The 21,535-nt window shown below is 45.6% G+C and overlaps 1 long non-coding RNA gene across 1 annotated transcript; it reads right to left on the bottom strand.

Annotated features, from left to right (window-relative positions):
* Window positions 1-17,483: 17,483 nt before the first annotated feature.
* On the bottom strand, window positions 17,484-19,495 carry LOC127297143 (uncharacterized). Its single transcript, XR_007848907.2, has 3 exons — window positions 18,956-19,495; window positions 18,233-18,269; window positions 17,484-17,756 (listed from the first exon to the last, which is right to left on the bottom strand). It is a non-coding gene; the product is annotated as an uncharacterized lncRNA (long non-coding RNA).
* Window positions 19,496-21,535: the final 2,040 nt, after the last annotated feature.

Here is a 21,535-nt window from a genome sequence, read left to right as displayed (position 1 = left end):
AGATCATCTTCGAATTAATTGCCCTGGTTTCTGTGATGGTTGTGCTCAGTTGGGAGTCAAATGCAGTCGCTGCGCGCTTATTGGGCCAGATGTCTACTGTTCAAAATGTTTAACACCTGGCCATTACTCCAGAGATTGTTCTGTTGGTATCAGATGTAAATTGTGCCATATCTTAGGGCATTGGGCCTCGAACTGTTCTAAGCGGGCCACTGGAATTTGGAGAGTCAAATCTGCTAAGCCAATAGCAAAACAGAATCATTTATTGGGTCGGAAGATTTGGGTGGTTAAGGGAAGGGAAGATATTGTGCCACCTTTACCTCTTGCCGTTTCATCTCCGCTCTCTGCTTCTCCTCCGAGACCTACCACCGCCGCCATGGCCACGTTTCCGGTGAATCCTTTGGCGTTCCTTCCTGATGGGATGTCGGTGGATCAAGGCCCTCCTGACAGAAAGGTTAGAACAGATCTGGTTGTTCCTCCTACTGCTCCTCTACAGCATGATCGAGTACTCATTGCGGAGACGAATAGATTCATACCAGTGCACTTAAGGGAGTCGGTTAGAGAGGAAATTAGAGACTTGCTGGTTGAAGAGGGTTTTGTCGTTCGTTACTTTGATGATCATCCCTTTGGCATTGGTGTCTACACCTTTGCTGAGACATTAGCAGCAGATGCAGTGGTTGGTATCACTTTACAACTTGATGAGATTACTTCTGTCACCTTTGTTCGTCATGATGCTGCTAGGAACATGCGTTTGACATCCTTTGGTAGAGAAACTTGGCTATTGTATCTTGGTTTCCCTTTGGATTACCAGACATATTACTATGTTAATGGGGCTGTGGAGGATTTTGGTCAACTGTCTATTTGGCACAATCCAAGGGGTAATAAGAAATATGTTCTAGTTAAGGCATGGATTGTGGACCCGAAATTTGTCCCAAAAAACTTAGTCATGCATCAGTTGGGTGGAGCAAGACGCAGCTGGACAATACCTGTCATTATGTTGAGGTCGGCTGATTGGAATGCTCACATCCATGATGTGCCTCCTCCTCCAGAAGACCCAGCTCCAGCAAATGGGAACCCTCATCCCATGTATGGTCCTGAAATTACTGCAGAGCAACTTTTCCAGCAGCAGCTAGCACAATGGCTGCAGCAGAACATGCAGTTTGGTGGGAATCAAGGTGGCAACAATCAAAATGTGCAGCATTTGCAAGTTCATGATCCTATGTTGTTCCATGCACATGAAGATAATAACATGGCACAAGAAGATAATAATTTGGCACATTTACAGCAGATGTTACAGGAGGCTCCTCTGTATAATTTTCAGCACATCCTAGCTGAACAAGGTGTTCACTTTTCTGCTGGTGTGCACCCTTCTGTTCATGACCTGACAGACAGTCCAATGCAGGCCTGGCATGATAGTATTTCTAGTTCTTCTTCAGGTGGAAGTGAGATGTCTATTGATGTCTTGGATGCTTTTCATATAAACTCTTTCACAGTTGATTCTTTCTCACATATGCATTCTGAAATCTGGGCTAGGATCACTTTAGTTAAGGCAACTCCTAGGGCTCTGGCGACTCCAATGGCGATCGCCTCGGTCTAGGGTTTGAAACGACTCTGAATCGCGCTCGCGGGCGTGATCCCTTCCTTGTGTCCCTCCCCTCTCTCCCGGGCGCCCTAGGAAATCTCTCCCACGACCCTCACCAATTCGGGGCGATCAAGGGGCTCTCTCTGGAGTGCTGCCCGCCCTTGGTTTGTGCGGGTCTGGTTTGAGGTTGACGATGACGGGCACGACGGTGACGACTGGTAGGGGCAAGACGGTGGTGCCGGCTGCTCTGATGGAGGCCGGTGGACCTTCGGGGAGTCAATCCCCGACCAACACAAGTGCGGCGGCGGCCGGATCTGATGACCATGTCTCGGAGATGATGGGCCGGCTGCGGCTGACGGCGGCGGAGGCAGAGGCGGTCGTGCTGGACGATGGTGGCGATGAGATCCCTGTCCACTCTAAGTGGGCACTCGTCGGCAAGGTGCTCTCACCTACGATCCTACACATCAGCACGATCTCATCAGCTTTGCGCCCGGCGTGGGGCAACCCGCGTGGTCTGCTTCTCAACCAGGCCGGCGACAACCTATTCGTGGCGGAATTTGAGAAGAAGGCCGACTTGGATCGGGTGAGGAACGGACCACCGTGGGTGGTTGGCACTCGGGCGGTTCTGCTGGAAGATTTTAACGTCGATCTTAAGCTGCGGGACATGATCTTCGACAGGCTCAGGCTCTGGGTGAGGATCAATAATCTCCCATTTGGCTACATGCAGAAGAAATGGGGTACAGTGATTGCTAGTCCGATCGGCATCGCTGGAAGTGTCCCTGTTGTGGACTGTGATAATACTGGGAGGTGTTGGGGCAGCTATATGCGTGTCCGTGTTGAGGTAGATGTCGACAAACCGCTACGGCGGGGAGTCACTGTCTTCTCTCAGCGTCGCAATGCGACGGAATGGTTTGATCTCCAGTATGAGGATCTACCTTACTATTGTTTCTCCTGTGGCATCCTGGGGCACTCCTCGACTGAATGCAAGAACCCAGGGGAGAGGGATGATGAGGGGAAACTCCCTTACTCGGCTGATAAACTGGTAGCTCCGGATGAGAGGAAGAAAAAGACCCAAGGAGCTAAATCGTCGAGTGGATCTGTGTCGGCTGGGCATGGTCGATCCTCTTCACCTTTGAAGGAACGGCCGGGCCAGTCTTTCAGCCAGAGCGGGGCAGCGAGTGGATAGCAAAAGAATGATCATGCAGCTGAGGTTTCTTCCCCGGCCAAGAAGAAAACACGGGCCCGCTCAAACACGGCTAAACCCAACAAGGTTCAGTCTAAGGACAAGGAATCGGCTCAAGATGGGAAGACGCTCACAGGGCAGAAAAGGAAGCCCTATCAGGCGTACAGACCAAAGGCTCCACTCACGGTGACAGCTGAAGCGGTTAATCCGCTAGCTCTTGTGGTTCATGAGGGCGTGTCTGCTTCCGTGCCAGGTGATGAGCACTCTGGCGACACGTTGAGCAACGATTCAAACAAGAAGAGGAAAGGTGACACCTCTGGATCGGCGGATCAGGCGGGAGCTGTTGAACAGCCCCGCCAGACGCAATGAGGTTGTTATGCTGGAACTGTCGCGGTTTGGGGTCGGACGCGACAGTTGGAAAGCTCCGCTGGTTAGTGAGAGTTCATCGCCCCTCTCTCCTCTTTTTGTCTGAGATGAAAATGAGGGACTCCAGAGTACGTAGCTTCATGTGGTCGCTTGGTTATTCTGGTTGTTATGCTGTTAGTAGTGTTGGCCAAAGTGGTGGTTTGGCCTTATTTTGGTTGTCGTCTGTTTCTGTTACGATCAAGCCTTGTAATGCACGGTGCATCGATGTTCATATCACACCGGAGAATGGAATAAAATGGCGTGCAACCTTTGTTTATGGAGAGCCCCGGAGGGAACTTCGTGCTGAGTTTTGGGAGTTTCTCCGATTTATGCGATCAACCTGGGATGGTCCTTGGATCTGTTGCGGGGATTTTAATGAAGTACTAAGCCAAGATGAGCACATTGGCCCCCGGAATAGGACTGAGGCACATATCAATGCCTTCCAGGAGTGTTTGCAGGACTGTGAACTTATGGATTTGGGTTTTACAGTACCCAAGTTTACGTGGACCAATCGACAAGAGGCGAATAGTAACATCAGGGTTCGTCTCGATCGAGCAGTGGCAAATGGTGGTTTTTCACGCATGTTTGAAGACTGTTCTGTGGAAAATCTCATTACAACTTCATCGGATCACTATGCCATCCTCATTTCTTTGTTGAGCAGCACCAGAGATACTGTGCAGATCCCAGTTCAACAGGGGTTCAGGTTCGAGGCCATGTGGCTGCGGGCACCTGATTACCGTGAGGTTCTAGAAAAGGCCTGGACTGAGGGAAGTGATGGCACGAGGTCCTTGAAGTCGACGTGGGCAAACTTAGGGCGCACTGCCGCGTCTCTCAAGGACTGGAGCCGAGCCACGTTTGGCTCAATTCGTAAGAAGATTCGGCAACTAGAGGGTAAGATCCGTGATATACGTGAACAGGTGTTGACCGAGGAATCTATGAAGGAAGAAAAGGGGCTGGAACACGAGCTGTGCGAGCTGTTTGAACGTGAGGAAATAATGGCTAAACAGCGGTCTCGTGTTGAATGGTTGCGGGAGGGCGACCGGAACACCTCCTTCTTCCATGCTAGGGCCACAGCAAGGCGGAAAACAAACAAGATTGATATGCTGTTGCATGCCGATGGCTCCAAGTGTGAAGTGCAGGCTGAACTAAAGGGTATGGTTCAAGAATTCTATGAAAACCTTTTTTCGTCTGAACCCTGTGCTTCAGTTGATGCAGTTCTTGATGCTATTCCGACAAAATTTACGGCCGACATGAATGATGATCTTGGTAAACCGTATACTGATGAGGAGATTGGGGCTGCTTTGTTCCAAATGGGGCCGACCAAGGCACCTGGGCCTGATGGATTCCCGGCGCTCTTTTATCAAACCCATTGGGATTTCTTTAAGGAAGAGATATGTAGTGCTGTTAGGGTCTTCATTTCTGGAGGAGAAGTGCCAGAGGGTTTTTGTGATTCAGTCATTGTTCTTATTCCAAAAGTTGCAAAACCAAAGGACCTGAAGAAATTTCGCCCGATCAGCCTTTGCAATGTGATTTACAAGATCGCCTCCAAAGTGTTGGTGAATAGATTGAAAGTGATTCTGCCTTTGATCATATCTGAGCAGCAGAGTGCCTTCGTGCCGGGGAGGCTTATCACTGAAATGCTCTAATCGCCTTTGAATGTCTGCATACCATTCGGCACCAGGATAATAAGCGACCCTTCTTCGCGTTCAAAATTGATATGATGAAAGCTTACGACAGGGTTGAGTGGAATTATCTCTATGGCTGCATGTGTAAGCTGGGCTTTGCCCCTTCCTAGATCCAATCGGTGATGAGATGCGTCACATGTGTTCGCTATGCAGTCCGTGTTAACGGCGAGCTCACCGATCCTGTGGTTCCATCTAGGGGCATTCGACAAGGAGATCCCATTAGCCCATATCTATTTCTCTTATGCACTGAAGGATTGTCATGTTTACTGCAACAAAAGGAGGACCGTGGCGAGCTCTATGGTATAAAAAATGGTAGACTCGGGCCCCGTATCTCACATTTATTGTTTGCAGATGACAGCATCTTCTTTGCGAGGAGTGATAGCAGGAGTGTGGAGTCTCTTAAAAATACCTTGAAGACTTATTGTGATGGTTCAGGTCAGAAAATCAACCTCGACAAATCCTCTGTCTTCTTTGGTAATCACTGCAATAGTGTGATCAAGAATAGAGTGAAGGACTGTTTGGGAGTGCAGAGTGAATTCCTGAATGACTTCTATTTGGGCATGCCCACTTCTGTGGGGCGTTCGCCTACTGCAACCTCCAAGTTCCTCTATGATATGATCTGGAAACGTATTAACAGGGTGACTGATCGGCCTATGTCAAGAGCTGGGAAGGAAACATTCTTGAAGGCGGTTATTCAGGCTATCCCTACATACGTCATGAGTTGCTTTCAAATTCCTGTCTCCACATGTGATAAGATGAAATCTTCTATTGCCAACCAGTGGTGGGGAGTGGAGGATGGAAAGAAGAAACTACACTGGAGATCATGGGACTGGCTCTCTACTCCTAAAAGTCTCGGTGGCATGGGCTTCCGAGACCTGCTGCTGTTTGACCAAGCAATGCTTGGCCGGCAGGGTTGGAGGCTACTGACGGAGCCACATTCACTGTGTGCCAGGGTGCTTAAGGGACGCTATTTCCCGGACACGGACTTCTGGCATGCTCCGAGACCTCGATCTTCTTCATATACTTGGAGGAGTATCCTTTTTGGTAGGGATCTCCTACTCAATGGTATACAGTGGGGTATTGGAAATGGGCGATCGGTGAAGATTATGTCTGATAATTGGATCCCAGAACGGCCGCCGTATTTACTAAAACCCCTCAAGCCTATTCCCAATGTCGCTACTGTCCACTGCTTGATCGATGAGAGGACGGGTACGTGGTGCCCGGAGACAGTGTATGCCTTCTTTGATCAAGAAACTGCTGATCTGATCATGCAAGTGCAAGTGGGTAGGCATGGAGGAGAGGATTTTGTTCGCTGGCCCTATACCAAGAATGGCATCTATTCCGTCAAGTCAGCTTACAACTTAGTCAGGTCTGATAAGTTTTTCATCTCGCGGAGTCGGCGGGGTGGCGGTATGTCCTCGTCTACTGCCACTGATGAGAAGCATCGGAAGATGATCTGGAAGATCAATGCGCCAGGCAAGATGAAAATCCACCTCTGGAGACTAGCTCATGACTGTCTACCGACTGGGGTTCAGTTGTGTCGACGCCAAATTCCTGCCAGCGACACTTGTGTTTTCTGCAGCAGGGTGGAGGACGTCGAGCATGCTCACCTCCAGTGTCAATTCGCGAGGGAGGTTTGGCGTTTGGTCAAGGAATCCTTCAGCTGTCACCTTGCTCGGCATGAGTTTGAGTCTCCGAAGCTATGGTTGTTCCATTGTCTGTCCAAGGCGACAGAGCTGGAGGCTACCACCCTTGCCGTGGGATGCTGGCATATATGGGACGCTAGGAATGATGCAAGGAATAATCTTACCGAACCTACTCCCAAGGTAACAAGTGCGAAGATTACTGCATATGTCAATATGATTGTGCAACACTGCTTCAAAACCAAACCCAGTTCAAGGCGTGAGTCTACTAAACCCTCAAGATGGACTCCGCCGCAACAGGGCGAGATGTTGGCTAATGTGGATGCAGCGATGTTCGCTGATCGGCACCGTATGGCCATGGGGGCAGTTTTCCGTGACCATACTGGAGCATGTATGACGGCGGCCAGTGAGCCGTTGCAAGGCTTCACTTCGCCGGAGTTGGCAGAGGCCCTAGCGCTGCGGCGTGCGGTGTCCATTGCGATCGACAAAGGCTATGGAAGGGTTATCTTCGCTTCAGATTGTCTATCACTGATCCAGCGAGTCAATTCACTGGGCCAGGACCGATCTCCTGTTGGTTCTGTGGTGATGGACATCAAGATGCTTGTTGGGCGTTTCGAGTCAGCTATCTTCAAGCATGTTTATCGATCTCTGAATAAGGCGGCACACACTCTATCTAAGACTTGTGATGTATCTACTCTAGGTTTTATTTCAAACTTTGCTCCGGATTGCATCCGGGAGACTCTATGTATTGATGTTATGTGATCAATAAAGTGCCGTGTTATGTCAAAAAAAAGTATTCTGGATAATAGCAAATACCTTTCCATCTCTGTTGATCTGCCAAGACAAGTGCTCTTTGAAATGGTTGGAGAATTTGCTAGTCTGACACAAGACAGAGAGATAGCCAGTACTCTTGCTTTGCCAGATTCTCCTCTGATGGTGATTAGTGTCAGCTCTGACGACAACTCCTTGAGTATGACCAGTACTAGAGTGGATGATCACAGTACCTCTTCTAGTTCAGCATCTTTGAGTGGAAAAGGGAGGAAAAGAAAACAGATATTGCAGGCTCATGCACCTGAATGCACTACTCAGGTTAGAAGGAGTCCAAGAGGTAACAAATATATCTGAGAAAAAACATGTAGCTTCTAAGGTCAAGCCAAGGAAGGATCCAACTATTCTCCTAAAGATTGATGATGGTGGACCCTCAAATGCTATCCCTGTAGAAACTTCAGTGCCTGCTATTCAAGCTATTGCTGTCAACTTATGTGGTGTGCCACCAGATGATGTGTCAACCAACAAGCTACTGGCCCCCCTGCAGGAGGAAGATGATTCAGATCATATTGCTTAAGGCTTTATGTGTTATTTGTATCCCTCTTTATTGTAATGAACTTCCTTAAGAAGTGGTTTGTTTTATGTTGGAACATCAGGGGTCTTAATGCTAAATCGAAGCAGTTAGCACTTATGAATGCTATTAATAACAGTGGCTGTTCTGTCATCTGTTTGTAAGAAACAAAAAAGGAGAATTTTGATCTGGCTTTTATTAAAGCTTGTTGTCCTAGTCGTTTTGATGAATATGTTTTCATACCCTCAGTTGGTGCCTCTGGAGGGTTAATTATTATTTGGAACAGCTCGGTTTTCTCTGTTATGGTAATGCACTATGAGCCTTTTGCTATTTCTGTGCACTTTACATCGAAACAATCCACCCAAAAATGGACTCTAGTGAATGTATATGGGCCATGTAATGGTGATCTCAGAGATGCTTTTGTGCAATGGCTATATAACTTAAATATCCCTATTGATGAAGACTGGTTGATCTTGGGAGATTTTAATTTCATTAGATCACCAGAAAATAGAAATAAACCAGGAGGGAATATTGATGATATGCTCATTTTCAATGATGTCATTAGAACACAGAACCTCACAGAATTATCTATAAAAGGAAGGAAATATACTTGGAGTAATATGCAAGAGGATCCCTTGCTTGAGCAATTGGATTGGTTTTTTTACTTCTGTGCACTGGACTGCAAGTTATCCAGCAACCATTGTCACACCTCAGGGCAAACCTACATCTGATCACACTCCTTGTTTGGTTTCTATTCAGACTGATATTCCAGGATCAAGGATATTTAGATTTGAGTCTTTTTGGGCAGCACACCCTGGTTTCAAGCAGATAGTTACACAAAGCTGGTCAAAGCCTACTCATAAACTCAATAGTGCTGCAAATATTAATGCTAAGTTCAAGAGATTAAGATATGATCTTAAACATTGGAGTAAATCAATTTCCAAACTATCTATTTGTATTGAGAACTCTAACAAGGATATTTTTGAACTGGATAGTATTGAGAATAGTAGAGCTCTTTTTATACAGGAGGCAAATTTCAGGAAGATTCTCAAGGCTCATCTTGCCAGGCTCTTGCAATATCAAAATGCATATTGGAAAAAACGATGTACAATTCGTTGGACAAAATTTGGTGATGAAAATACAAAATTCTTTCAATCAATTGCAACAGAGAGACACCGAAGAAATTCTATTGCTACAATTTTACTCAATGATGGCACAGTAGCTGAAAATCATACAGACAAGGAGGCTGCTATTTTTCATGCTTTTAAGGAAAGACTGGGTACTTGTACTTCCCCAGTAATGCATCTGGACCTCCCATCCCTGATTGCACCAACTTCTGGCCTAGAGGAACTGTCTCTGCCCTTCACCAAGGAAGAAATTGATGAGGTGATTAGAACAATGCCAGCAGACAAAGCACCTTGACCAGATGGCTTTAATGGTCAGTTTCTCAAATCTTGTTGGAATATCATAAAGGAAGACATATACAAATTGTGCTTTGACTTCTATGATGGGAATTTGGATCTGACAAGTATAAATATGGGTCATATCACTTTCATACCAAAAATTCCAGTACCTGAAGGAGTGAATGATTACAGACCTATAACTTTGCTCAATTGTATTTTAAAAATCATCACCAAGTTGTTGGCCAATAGATTACAAAAGAAAGTTCTGCAGATTGTACATAAAAATCAATATGGGTTCCTTAAAGGTAGAAATATACAAGATTGCCTTGCATGGGCATTTGAATTCTTACACCAATGTGAGACATCAAGAAAGGAAATCATTTTACTCGAGCTAGATTTTGCAAAAGCTTTTGACACCATAGATCACTCTGCTATGCTAAAGATTATGTCTCAAATGGGCTTTGATAACAAGTGGATTAATTGGATTAATATCATCTTTAGCACAGGCATGTCAGCTGTATTACTTAATGGTGTCCCTGGTAGATAATTTCATTGTAAACGAGGGGTCAGACAGGGAGATCCATTATCTCCACTCATTTTTGTGCTAGCTACTGACTTACTACAAGCTGCAATCAATAAGGCCTTCATGGATGGAATTCTTCAAGCTCCTTTCTCACCTGATTTTGGAATGGATTATCCTATAGTTCAATACGCTGATGATACTCTGATTATAATGCCAGCATGCCCATTGCAAGTCACTGTTATGAAGAATATCCTAGAAAATTATGCTCTCCATCGGCCTGAAGATAAATTTCCACAAATCCTCTTTAATACCAATCAATCTGAACAATCACTCAGCTCAAAACTTGGCTGATTTACTAGGTTGTAATGTGGCTGCTATGCCATTTACATATCTAGGGTTGCCACTTGGTACCACAAAGCCAACAGTGTATGATTTAATGCCTCTGGTAGATCGAATTGAAAGAAGAGTTTCAGCTACTTTCCTGATGATGTCTTATAGTGGGAGAGTTACAGTGGTTAATTCATTGATCTCTTCTATTGCTACTTTTGTTATGTGCTCCATTCAGTTAAACCCCAAAATTCTTGAACATGTGGAGAAAATAAGGAGACATTGTTTGTGGAATAAGAGAACTGAAGAAGGAGAGAAAGGTCATGCATTAGCTGCTTGGGATATGGTCTGTGTACCAAAGAAGAAAGGAGGTTTGGGAATCCTTAACTTAAAATTGCAAAACCAAGGACTTCTACTAAAATATCTACACAAATTTTACAATAAGGAAGACACTCCATGGGTTCACCTCTTATGGAACTCTTACTATACAGGGAAGGTACCTCATGCTATTACTCCTTCTGGCTCCTTTTGGTGGAAAGATGTATGCAAGCTTATGCCCATTTATAGATCTATTGCTTCACCTAAAATTGGTAATGGGAGGAGTGCTCTATTCTGGAAGGACAAGTGGTTGAATACAATATTGTCTGATGAATATCCCAGGGCTTTCTCATATGCCTTAACTGAAGACATCCCTGTGACAGATTTTCTTTCTGCCACTTCACTTGCTGAAAACTTCAATCTCCCTTTATCTCCAGAGGCATTACAAGAAGTACGACAGCTTCAGATAGATGCACAGCATGTTGATCTACAGCAGAATACACAGGATAAATGGGTTTATGAATGGAAATCTGATAAATATTCATCAAGGCTATATTATAAATATTGTTTCAGAGAACTTAAACCGCACATATCTATACAATGGCTTTGGAAATCAAAAAGCATCCCAAGGATGAAATTCTTTGGTTGGTTATTGCTCTCTGATAGAATCAATACAAGAAATATGCTCAGGAGAAGGAATTTTACTCTCAATACTGGATATAACTGTTTACTGTGTGACAACCCACCTGAGGAAATGGTGGAGCATCTGTTTTTTCATTGCCCATTTAGTCAAGAATGTTGGTCCAGGCTGCATATAAATTGGCCACTGGAACATAACAGATTACAAATTATTGAGCATGGAAAGACACAATGGAAGAATCCTTTATTCATGGAAGTTTTTCTCATTGGTGCTTGGAATATTTGGAAGGAAAGAAACAATTTGCACTTCAGAAATATTACTCCTACTATTGCAGCTTGGAAGAGAAGATTCATAGAAGATTTAGGGTTACTCAAACATAGAACCAAAGAAGGGATTCACCCTTACATTGATCATCTTATCTCTAGCTTGTAATTCACAAAAAATACCCTTGTACTGAACACAATCTCCTGTATATACCCACCATGTAAAATCTGGGATCCTTGTTTGGATCCTACTTATTAATATAAAACAGTAGGAACCTTTCCTAATGTTAAAATTTTCAAAAAAAAAAAAAACAGTGATGTGCCAAACTCCAGTACATGTTGCTCAACCACAGGGCTGGATTTAATTCCCATACTGCCGACCATCCATATTCATTCAATATCATACGGGGAGATGTACACAACGTGCAGATGTGTTGCAAATTTCAGCCAATTCTCATACTAAAAAATAGAAATATTAAATGCTCATGGATTAACCTCAGCCACACATTCATCTAGTGCACCCAAGCTCGGGTGTAATTCGTCAGCACTCTGTTAGCACAACCCTAATATTTTTTTGAATAACAGCAGGAGAACTGCTGTGTTCATTACAATAGAGGAGAAATGGTACAGAGACCCAAAGAGCTCGGTTTATTGAAGGAAAACCGGGCAAAAACCTTTACATCCACGAGAATACCACTAGACATACAGAGCGCCGGGAAGGCCGACTAAACGACACAAAGAGAACACCGGGGCAAGCTCGTGCTTACGACGGGAGACTTCGACTTCGTCACAACAACACCAAGTTCACTTCGAAGCCGTTGCCTCATCTGCCACGAGCTTGTTCGCCGCCTTCAACAATACCGGAGAGAGAAGACATATCCGAAGAGGGGCGGGCATGTGCCGCTCCGGTCCCGAGAAGAGGACCAACAAAGCACGACTGATGCTGTCAGTATGTCAAGGGTATTCCTGCCACCCACCGTTGTCATCCCTTGGCTTCATCGATCCCAAACAGATGCACCGCCGCCTGAAATCGATAGTCTCGATCTCCAAGACGACGCCCCCAAGAAGGAAGTGACATCGTAGATGCCGCCGTCATCTGATCCAAAGGAATTGGATCTAGGTTTTCACCCGGAGACCATGAGACTTCGACGGGAGGGGGAGGAACAAGTTCCTCGACGACGCCTCCAAGAAGGAAAGCGCCGCACCACCGTCGCCGACATCACTGCAAGGTTTTCACCCGGAAGCTTCCATCCTCTCCAACCCAGCCTCACATGTGGCCCATAGCATCGGGAAGAAACCTCCGCCCAAAGGGAGCAGCGCGCGACCAAGGCCAGCAACCGGAGCAACAGATCTGGATGGGGAGGCCCGCCACGCACATGATCTGCGCATCCTGGCCACACTACAGCCGAAGCTGCTGCGCCACGCGCCAGATCCTCCGCCAAGCACCGGATCCACCGCCGTCCGCGCCGAGCAGCAGCCTCTCTTCGTCGGCCACCGCCACCGCAGCCCAGTGCCGCCGCCCCGGCGCCCAACCGCTCCGACGCCCGCGTGAGCGCGGTAGGCCTCGTCCGCACCAACGGCCACTCGGCCGTGGTCGGCCTCACCCGCACCAAAGCCCGCTTGGGCGTGGCCGGCTTCGCCCGCACCAACCAATGCCAGCTTGGGCATGGCCAGCATCATCTAACGGAGGAGCTCATCGCTACGGGGAGAAGGCCCGCCGCGACCGGCCATCGCACGGGCTTTGCCCGGCGGCATCCACCGGCGGCGGCAGGGGTGACGTGGGCATTACCCTTCGGGTAACCGACATTGCCCTATCCTGTATTAACTAGTTGGAGGCCCATGAAGGCACTTGGAGGCAAGACGGGCCACCTGGATGGCGAACCAGAAGATTCCTTGGCGGGCAAGAGAAGGAAGCAGCCGAACAAGGAAATATTAGATTTAAAATTACTGTAAATCTAGTCGTACTCGGTTAGACCTCTTGAGACCTGGCCCCTTATATAAAGGCCAGGAGAGGGGCTGCCGAGGAATACAATCAATCTTAGCAATCTTGGCCACCAAAAGTCTAGAGCTAGGTCACCGCAGCACTTAGCCTCTCGACGAGATCTCAGTCGAACTATTCGGCACCCCATTGTAACCCAATATCTTCATAATCAAGAACAGACAGGCATGACGTAAGGGTTTTATCACATCGAGGGCCCCGAACCTGGGTAAATCGCTCTCCCCGCTTGTCTGTGAACCGATGTCTCGTGTCAGCTTGCAGGATTCCGCTAACCCTAAGCCCCAATCGGAGGGGATTGCTGAGGAGTACCCTCGACAAAGGAAGGATCTGGAGGAGGGGCGGCTAGGTGGTGCAGATCTATCGCTCCCCAATTAAGGAGAGAGAGGAGAGAGAGATTGAAATGCTTCGCTCCGCTCCTGCGCGTCGTTCCCGCGGGCGACGCCAGGGGCGAACCCTAGCTCGCGCGTCTCGACCTTCCCCCTCCCTCCTCCTACGCCGCCGCCGCCGGCGAGGGCCGCCGGGCAAAGCCCGCGCGGTGCTGGCGGCGGCGGGACATTCTTTACCCGCTCGCAGGGGCCCTGCGCGAGGCAGGCGCGGTTGGCGGTGGTGCTCCTAGGGGCTTTTGGAGCTTGGTCCAGCGGCGATGGCGAGGCTTGGCGGCGGCTGTTCTCGGCGGAGGTGCGGGCTGGCGCAGCGTATGGTCGTAGGCGGCGGCAGAGGGGGACGGAGAATGGTGACGGCGGAGGAGGTGCTGGCGGCGACGGCCCGGATTTGGGCCGGCGGGCCCCGATCTGGGCCAGGCGGGACGCGTCCAGGACCGGGAGGGCCGTGGAGGTGGCTAGCGCCGACTGGGCTCCTCCCAGGTTGCACCGCCGCTGGTGCCAGACCTGGGCCATGTTGGCCCAGATCCGGCGGTCCTCGGCAGTACGGTTGTGCGGTCCATCTTCTGTCCGGGAGGGCCGAGGTGAGGCTCTTGCTCGAGTTTGGTGGCGAGTTCTTCGATGCCGACAAAGTGTCCGGCTTGACCGGCGGCATTGCGGCGCCGACAACGGCGCGGCTCTGTCCCCGGGCGTCGTGGCGGGGGTGCTTCTTGGTGGCGGTGCGTGGTCTCGGCCAAGGACGTTTTGCAAGGAGTGCGTTTGCGGCAACGCCGCTCATGGTGTCTGGCTAGCACGTGGCAGGTCGATGGTGGCAAGGGTTGGTCTGGCCCGGTGCTGCAGGTGGATGGCAACGGCGACCTAGGCGTAGCAGTGTGGTGGCACAGCTAATGGGGCGTGATCGAGGCCTAGCAGGCGGCCGGGCCTGATTTAGGCCACATTGACCATGCTACTGCGTCCGGACGGCGGGCACCTCGGGTGTCGGAGGGTGGTTCCCCTCCCTTGGGCTGCCGTGTGCTTTGATGGCTGTTGTCAATGGTGCCTTTCTACCCTGCCCAACTCGAGTTCGTGGGGATGTCGGGGGGGGCGGCCCTGGAAGGTGGACAGCGCGGTTGGCTCTTCGGCGGGCAACGCGGCGGTGGTGGTGGTCTCTCTCTTCGGTCATGAGGATGGCGTGGAGCGGACGGTGGGGGATCCTGGTGTTGGCGGCACTTCGGCCTCGGCAACCCCCAGATCGTGTTTGGGATGCCCAACTTAGGGACAGCAGGCGGCTGAGTTGTCGGGTGTGGTATGCTTCCGGGCGAAAGCTTAGCGCCTCGGCACCAACGACGGTGGTGCCTGCGGGTATCGCAACCCTCTTGGGGGCGTCGTTGTGGGTATCCGCCCCGCGGTACGGCTCCGGGTGAAAGCCCTTGACCTCGTGGTCTCGACGACGGCGGCGCAATGCGTCATTTTCCCTCTTGGGGCGTTGTTGTGGAGCCCCGTTTTGACTCAGTCTCGCGTCAATGTCCTCGTGGCAACTTTGGGGTCTCTGTGTTCTTTTTTGTTTTTCTTCGATCTACTTTGTAAGAGGTTCTCCTCTTCACCTTGTATCGGTTCGGCCGTTACAGCTTTATTTATAAAGCAGGAGGAAAGTCTATTTCGTAAAGGTGGTGCAGATCTTGGGCTCCGCCCGAGCCGCTCCAGGAGGAGCGACGCGGGGGCTGAAGAGAGAGCGTCGTTTGTTCTCCGACGACCGCGACAAAGAGCTTCCGCGAGACCCGCACGTATCCGCCTGGAGGCACGTGTATGCGATTACTTCCGTCTACATGCACGTAACAACCAGCTAGTCCCTGACTTGATCGATCCTTGAGTTAGCACAATCACACGAAACTCACGTACGCAGAAAACAGATTGATAGCCACAGCTGCATATCGCACCTGATACTTTGTATTGCTTTCTGACGCTGGTTAGTACAACCTAGCTATTTGTTGAAATCTATACTCTCATACACTCAAATCAGAACAATTAGTTGGACGGATTTGGATTCAAGAAGAGGGGAAACTCAGGTTGTAGCTCACTCAGCCGAGAAGTCTCTCTCACCCTTTTTTATTTTCTCCTTTCTCTGTACATACTAGATGACCGGTTGCGCTATCGCGCAAACGGCGGAATTAGGTCAGGATTAATATCATAAGTTTTAGCTTATTTTAATATTAAGAATTAGCCAAAAAAAATCACTGGTTTAGTATATCACATAAACACTATTCCATCGAGGTGTTGCAAGAAGATATGACAATTTATTACGCTATCACACTATTTTTCAGCTATTATGCTTTTGTATAAGCTGCTTCACCATATTATGGTTATTGTACCAAAAAAGGTTGCATCACAAAAGAAGCATAAAAGGATAATTACTATTGCAAGAAGTGAGATTTTAAGCCCCTTAACCGATAAACAATTTCCATCACTATTCTCAGCTAATACCCCTCACATCCATCGCGATTTGCGTTAAAACGGCTCTTCCTCTTAACCTATCTCTCGACCACCTCCCTCCATTCCCTCCACCCATCCACGACATCCGTTGCTCGCCACAAGGCTTACCTAACACTTGATAGAGGACAAACCATATTGAACATTTAAGAATCCTAAGATAACAGTAGGAAATTTTAAAGAAATGCCAGATCATCCTCTTCGAGGAGCCGCTTGACACGAGGGCGGCGACGCATCAGGCGGTGGTCAGCCGTTCCATGAAGGCACACAGCTACAGGGAGATGTTGTGGAGGGAGACGCCATGGTGGCAACATGCAGGAAGATGGCAAAGCTTCTAAAATCTTCTATAACTAAAGCCGATGTTTGTTTACTTCAAGTTTCCTCACTTTCAAACTGAGGCGATGACATCGGCAGCGTATCCCGCGCACTTTCGAACGGATTGACCTCACTTTCAAACTGAGGCGATGGCATCGGTAGCATGTCCCACTCACTTTCGAACAATTGACCGCCACAGATTGACCATATCTTTTAAGATTAATCGGTTTATTAGAAAATCCGTTTTAAAATATATAATCCACCAATAATTTAGTGGCCACGGAGAACTAAACACGGTTGAATTTAAATGGTTCCCACGATGTCATAGCTGCAAATTAAAATCTATTACTATATAGTGAGTGATTTTGTTAATTCAGCAGAAAATGGAATAGAACTCAAGGAGATATTAAGCACAAATTATAGCAGAGTGCAGTCTAAACACAATATCTTTAAAAAAAACTTCAGAAAGGCCATAAGTCGAGTAAAAAAGTTTAACAACAGGCCAACGGTGCATAATCAAGCAGACCCCAAACAGTATAATCATGAGCTACGAATAATACATTACGCAGTTCACCACATCTCTTGTATCTTTGGAGAGTGAGGCTCAGCCGCTTCTCAGCTCCATCAGGATAACCCATGAGGCGAATGTGTTGAGCTAGACGTACACGACGCCCGTCAAGAGGCCCTATGTCGACGACAACATCGACAACATTAGAGCTGTAATCAGAGCATTCTTTGCTGTAACAGATTTACAAATGCTGTCAGGTTATTAGGCATTTTGATGTAAGCATCATATGCTCACAATGAGTCTAAAGCAATCAGGATAATTGTTTAAATTGGTAAGCACAAACAATGAAAACAAATAATGCGCTGTCCCTACCTCGATTCCATCCTTTGTCACTTTATTTGAAAATTTACAATATTGTCTAAAAATTGTGAAGCACATGCATACATAGCACTGATTAGCAATATATACAATATCAAGTCTATCAAATAGAAAATCAGCGGCTGATAATTAATATTGCACATGAACCAGTTCCATTAGTGTACACAAAGATTGAAAACACAAGTGGAGGAAGAGCAAACTGACTCCGTACATCGGTACATGATTTGGCCGTTGTCATGGAAGGATGCTCCCTTGGCTGATCCGGGTAAGAGAAGGGTGGACCGATCTCATTGTGCGCCTTCTTCAATCCATAAAACGATGGAAGGATGCTTGCCTCACAGATTTGGGTAAGAGAAGGCTGGGATGCGCCTGTTCTATGCCTTCATCCATCCATACCACGTCCTACAGTCATGAAGAAACCAAGCTGAGTATGGTTCTTACAATTTGAAGAGAAACAGAATATTTACACAGTATTTTCTCTAATGTAATTCCCGGTGCATATGTTACCCATCAAAGTATGTCAAATCTTCATTAGGTTATTGCATAGTTTATCATGAAAGAAGAAATGTTTCTACGGGGTAAAGACTTAAGAAAATAAAGGAAAACATTTAAGACCTTAAGAAAGGTCTATTAATAACAAAATAATCATCCCGGGAGTCTCCAACATTTGCAACAAAGAGACAAAATAATCATCCCAGATCCCACACTGGTTTTGAGTACTGTCAGATCCAAAGAACTCACTGTCCAAACTGACAGAATTATCTGCGCGATACAAAATTGGGAACAAAACATATAAGTAGACACCATGCTTTCCACCTAAGGAGACAAAATAAACCTAAAGGAAACAGTAGTTTGGATAACAGCATAACATTACTAACCTGGTAAGCAGTACAGACTTTTTAATTGCATATAGACCTGGTAATCCAATCATCTTAGTTAGTGAAGAGTGACTTCCATTCCCTAATGAAAAACTAATTGATGAATTTTTTTAGAAAATTAGTAGAAAATTATTCGCGTATATACTGAATCTGACTATAAAAGAAAGCAAAATATTTGAAACAGTTTCAACGAAACTACTTTACAACTGTGGTGTTAAAAGTTAAAACTAAGCTAAAAAGAAAAAGTAGATTTATCTTATTGATGTTTTTTATTATCTCCGAAAGAAAGAAACTTGCACTGAGTTTCGTGTCGTAGTCCTATCTGAATTATTTCAAGGTAAATGTCTTCCTGAAAAGTGTCAGTGTAACGGGAGAACCTATATTTACACTGAGTTTGGTTGATAAATTCTTGTAGCACCTTCTGCGGTAGTTTGCTATGTTCAAAAAACAAAGGGAATAAATCTCTGGGATAGAAGTTTGAAAGCAATAGCATATTCATTATGGACATAGACACACTGCAAAACCTGGCATGATGGAAATATATCTTGGGAATGGGATTTTGTGCCTAACTAATGTATTTTCTTTTTTTAACTGACTGGTGTACTTGTTATGACTTATAACACACGATTAGAGGTATCAATCTACACATGTAGTAAAGTTTCACTTAAATTAGATTTTACTAAAACATACAATCTAAATAGTAAAGAACCTTGACAAACTTACCATATTCAACCGATCAGAATACACAACCAGGATGATCCCAAAACGCATCCACTCCTGTACTCTTGGACGGATAAGCTCTTCAGCTGGTGCCAGCGAGTTAAGCTCGTAATAGGAACCATAGATGAAGATAAGGCCCTACAGAGAACAACCTGGTAGACAGAGATAAGAAAGGGAACAAATCAGTATAACACAGTGATATTGAAGAAAACCATCTCACTATATCAGAAAACAAAAGGAGGGCTGTGAAAAGAACGGAACATATAGAAACAGAGCACTGTAAGGTAGCAAAACAGAAAAATAGAAAACTATATATATATATACATCAAGTAATTAGATGAATCCTAAACCCTATACATAAATCTCTGCTTGCTGCCTCTTTTAAATTGTAATACATTGAGCTTTGGTGCATCCGATAGAGTTATCAACTCTGCACAATAACACCCATAAGGTTAGGGAAGGTCAACTGTAAGCTACATGTTCCTTCCCTTAACTGTAAGTACACATCAATTAAACAGAGTAGTGGCTGTGAGAGTTTCCAAACATGACCTAACACCAGCTGAGAAGGTAGTAATGCAGGGGTACCTAAGGAAGACCTTGCACTCGATTCACAGCTGCCAGAATACTTCCAAGTACTGCCTGCATCATAGTAATATTTATCATCAGCCAAAAGCCAAAGCTTGACAGCATGGAAATGATTAAGCTAAACCAAACAATCATCACACACTATATTGCAGATGACGCCATAAGTTTATCATATGTGCTACATCCTGGAAAATTCTCATTAATCATATAATACATAAGAGCATCATATGGCAGGGATAGCTAATTAGAAAACCATCCTAGCCTCCTGGAACCACTATTACTACTATTTCAGGTCAAAGAAAAAGAAATACCTCATGAGAAGGACTAAGCCAATGAATTGCTACTTCCTTTTGGCCCGGATAGTGAACTGCAAGCTAATGTTGAATAGTCAATCAGCACATGTCTGCTGCCAATAGGAAAATTAATCTATTGTTCTTATTCAATCATAATGGGAACCTAAAAAATATAAATCCTTCCTCCAAATCAGCCACTATGACATACTGCCTCCTTGTTACATACTGACAAGAATGCAAAATGAACACAAATTCTGTGAGCGGTCAGAAATATTACTAATTATGCAACGTAATATCAATATTTTTATCCTTATTACGAGGAGCAACTGAGCAAGTCTCTTATTAAAAGAGCAGTAAGAGAGAATATGATTATGTGAAGACTTATTAGCAGAAAATATTTGAGAGATGAATAAATGCTCAACTATCGTGATGATAAATGGAGCAGATCGAATCACCTTGCGGTTTTCGTTCATCTAGTGCAGCAATAACATGTATGCAACTATCTCAAAATGTACAGATGTGAAAAATGAAAAACAGAGTAAATTTTATATCCCGCGTTGCAATGACAAAATATTCATATCTAAAAGCAATTGGAATGTTGCATGAGCACGGTAATAGCTTTCCTATATATTTATAGGAAGAAAGCTATAATATACTCATCATAGTAAGTAAAAGAATATGTTCTTACAATGATTTGTGCTCCTTTATTAATAGGGTGAAATATTTGCAAGGATAGAGATTTCTATGATAACCCATTTACAACAAAGAGAAAAATATATCCATTTAATTCTCCTAGGTACACTGCAAGCCTTTGAAAGAATGTTAATTTACATAAATTCAAGACTTTTGATGCGGTACCTTAACGGGCAAATAGAAGGTTGAATCCGTCCTACTAAGAGCTTATACTCTTCAGGGGCATCAGCCTCTTGTACTTGAAGAAGTAGAAGATGAATGCGCCAATCACCCCGGTAATTATCAGGACCCATTGGAACGCATTTTAGATGCTGAACACGTCAGTCTTGAAATTCATCCAGAATACTCCTGCGTCCACTTCAAATAATGACGACAAATATTGTGGTTTGATCACATGAGCTCAACTGGATCAGCTAATTCCAAACATTGTTCTGGGAATATGAAATTTAACATACATTAATTAGTACAGAACAACTGGCAGCAGTATGTGAAATGCATAAATTCTACTGCGTGCGGATAACTTGAATGAGATGAGCAAGGAATATGATGATGTACCATCTGAATGTCCATTAAATCTTCGGTGTCATTGAAGTACTTCTTCAGCTGAAATATGGAAAACCAATCTAATGAATAGTTGTACAAAATCTATCACATCTGGTTGTGAGAAAGCACCAACAGGTTTAAAATGCACCGGCATGCTGAAATAGGTACCGAAACATTCAGGCATGCAGATAGTTCAATAAACAAACACGATGCTAAAAGATTTCATAATAGTGAAACACCTCCCAGTCTCCTTCGAGCACAAATTAACAGATATACAAATCATAGATGCATAATGCAGATATAAGGTCGATAGTTTGCTATAACATATTTTTTGAGGAACTAATTTGCTAATATATTTCATTTACTTATAACCAAAATAACCTTAGGAAGAGTAAGAAGTACCACCATGGATGCTTACGAACATATACAGGTTGAGGCAAAGCGAAACAAATTATAGACAACACATGTT

This window comes from Lolium perenne, chromosome 4 (assembly GCF_019359855.2).
Source record: "Lolium perenne isolate Kyuss_39 chromosome 4, Kyuss_2.0, whole genome shotgun sequence".
Lineage (NCBI taxonomy): Eukaryota > Viridiplantae > Streptophyta > Magnoliopsida > Poales > Poaceae > Lolium > Lolium perenne.
The sequence above is the reverse complement of the archived record's forward strand: the minus strand, read 5'-3'. Positions and strand labels throughout refer to the sequence as shown.